A 2,750-nucleotide genomic window follows, 5' to 3' on the forward strand; every position below is an offset into this window, starting at 1 on the left:
GAGACATCAACCATCAGCCAAATAGAAATTGCCAAACACTCCTTAAGAACACAAAGCCCCCATTGCACAAATCCCAGAACTTCAAAGTCACAAAAGCACATAAGAATCCTTCCACTCTCCATCTCCCTCCGTGATTCACCTCCAGCCGGTGCTGCCTTTCTTCATTGCTGCCTTTCTTCATTGCTGCCTTTCTTCATTCATCATGGAGGGCAATCCCTCCTCCCTACATTCCTTGCCTCTTGGTTGCTGCCAGCATAGGTGGCTGCCACAGAAGTTGTAGATCCACTTGTGGCCGGCCTGCTTGATTTCCTCTCCTCTCCCCCCACCCTCCTCCTCCTTTCGATTCTGTGAAGCTAGAGCTGACTCCTCCTCCTCCCAAGGCTGCTTCTTTTTCTCTCTCTTCTTCTCCCGGCCCAAACTGCCTCCTTTTATAGCCTCTCCTATCTCCTCCTTTCTCATGGGGGTATTTATTCCTGTTGGACTTGTGCAATTTGATGATGGAAACTGATCCCAACTAGGAACGATTTATGTTTTTCCATCTTTGAGAATCCCATTTAACTTCTTGCTGCAATTTGCTTTGGAAATGACTTAAAATAAATAATATTTTCAGGACTGAAAAGGGCTCTTGGCCTGAACTAACCAACTTGGTCTCCTGTTCTTGCCCCTCCTGTGTCTCCCCCATGTCCCTCCTCCCTTCCAGCCAAGCCCACCATCTCCATCTCCCCCACCAAGCTGGATCCCGCTTCCCCCAACACCATCCTCCTCTGCACCGCGAGGGGCTTCTACCCTGTGGAGATCAAGGTCTGGTGGCTGAAGAACGGGCGGCCGGAGGAGGAGGGCGTGGCCTTTGGGGAGGAGCTCCAGAATGGAGACTGGACCTACCAGCTCCAGGTGATGCTGGAGACCCAGCCCCAGTGGGGGGACATCTACACCTGCCAGGTGGAGCACGCCAGCCTGGAGACCCCCATCACCGTCCAATGGGGTGAGCCCCCTCCATCTCCTCCTAGTCTGGGGACCTCCTCCTGGTCTGCGGACCTCATCCAGGGGGGGAGAGACCCTCCCTGTGGGGGGAGCTGGGATGGACCCTCCTGGGGGGGGAAATCTGGCTTTGATCTTCCTACTCAGGGGAGGCTCCTTCTCCTTCCCCAGAGCCCCGTTACTCCAACTCTGCCAAGAGCAAACTCTAGACAGGGATCGTGGCAGCCGTGATTGGGGTGATTTTCTTTGCCATGGGGCTCTTCCTCTACCTGAAGAGCAAGACAGGTGAGTGGGGGGGCTGGATGAGAGGTTGTGGGAAGGGACCATCCAGGGGAGGCCTCTCAGCAAGCTTAGCAGATGGCAAGGAGGCTCCCCTGGGAAATTTGCTTGGGAAATTCTGTTCTCTGAGAGTCTACTGTATAAGTGAGCATCCTGCAACCTATTATGGGCTATTGATGGGGAGGCGGAACCCTCTGAGTCCTCCAGCCCATGAAGGGTCCTGATTGGCTCTTTTTCTCCTTCCAGCAACTCCCATCCAGCCTCCTGCAGGTGAGTTTCTCCCCAGGTTATAGATGTTTCTTTAACATTTGTAAATTGAAGTCTCCTTGTGTCATTTCTCGCAATTTCTGGCAAAGTGACACCCGGCTTTGCTGCCACGCTCCATCCTGGCCCCATCCTCTTTGTTAATATGAAACATCTGTGGGGGGGCTCATCTCTTGATCAACCCCCTAATTAAATCATTTGGGGAAAATTCCATCAGCCCCGGGAGATTAATCCCTGGTCCTTTGCATCCTTTTCATCCTTGAAAGAAGTGGAGCCTCCCTCCATCCTGTGTCTGCCATTCAACCACCCCCGTGCAATGTGGGCCTGTCAGGAGTGGGAAGGCTGAAAGAGGGGAATAATAAGTTATTTACACTGAAGGTTTCACTTTGTATTCTAATTTTCTTTCCCGTCTCTTTTTCTACAGAACTCATGAATTAATCCTGCTGTCCTTCCTGATTCCTGGTGGGAAAGATTTTTTTTTTCAGTAGCTGATGAATTTCTGTCTCTTTTTTGCAATCTCTGATAAATGGAGGCTGAAGATTTTAGATTGGGGAGAGGAGGAGAATGGCAGCCTGGAGCTTCTCCTGCTGAGATCCCTCTGACTTTCTTTTGAAGTCCACTCTTTCTAGTGAGGGAGGGGTGGAGACTATCTAGACTGACCCCAGGGACTCTCAGCCTGCCTGTCCATCCAGAACCTCTAATCTGTCCCAGCTTTGAACCCACAGCAGCTTCATCCCCATTACTCTTCCTATGAATCACTTCCTTTCACTTTGCTATAAAAGAATAAAATTTAAATTGTAGAAAAACCTCTTTCCTGCTCCCCACAGGAGGGTCCTCCCTTTCTCCCTCCCCTTCCCCAGATTGAGACCTCCCCTGCCTCGGGATTGACCACCCTGGCTGGTTTAGATCCCAAGCCAGAAGCGGTTCGGGAGGAGGGTGGGCAGATCCCAGGGAGGGGAAGAGGCAGGACCCCCCCCTTCTCAATCTCTCCAGGTCCTGCCAGATGGAGGGGACCCCTGGGAGACCCCCTATTCCTGCTTCCCCTGGAGAGCCTCTTCCGTGGCTGGGAAGCTGCTGGAGCTGGAGGTTCTCCTGGCTTCATCCGGGGCCTCTTTCTCCAGGATGAGAGCTGGTTTGAGCCCCTCACAAGCCAGGAGAGGCTCCTGCCCCATTCGCACACAGCGCCCCCTCCCTCCCTCCCTCCTTAGGGCCCTGATCCCCTCGGCTGC

At 52.9% G+C, this 2,750-nt stretch overlaps 1 pseudogene; it reads left to right on the plus strand.

Annotated features, from left to right (window-relative positions):
* LOC107301362 overlaps nucleotides 1-1,287 on the plus strand; it is a 4,933-nt pseudogene extending 3,646 nt beyond the window's left edge.
* Nucleotides 1,288-2,750: the final 1,463 nt, after the last annotated feature.

Source organism: Protobothrops mucrosquamatus, unplaced genomic scaffold (genome assembly GCF_001527695.2).
Source record: "Protobothrops mucrosquamatus isolate PMUCROS unplaced genomic scaffold, P.Mucros_1.0 scaffold11898, whole genome shotgun sequence".
NCBI classification, from domain to species: domain Eukaryota; kingdom Metazoa; phylum Chordata; class Lepidosauria; order Squamata; family Viperidae; genus Protobothrops; species Protobothrops mucrosquamatus.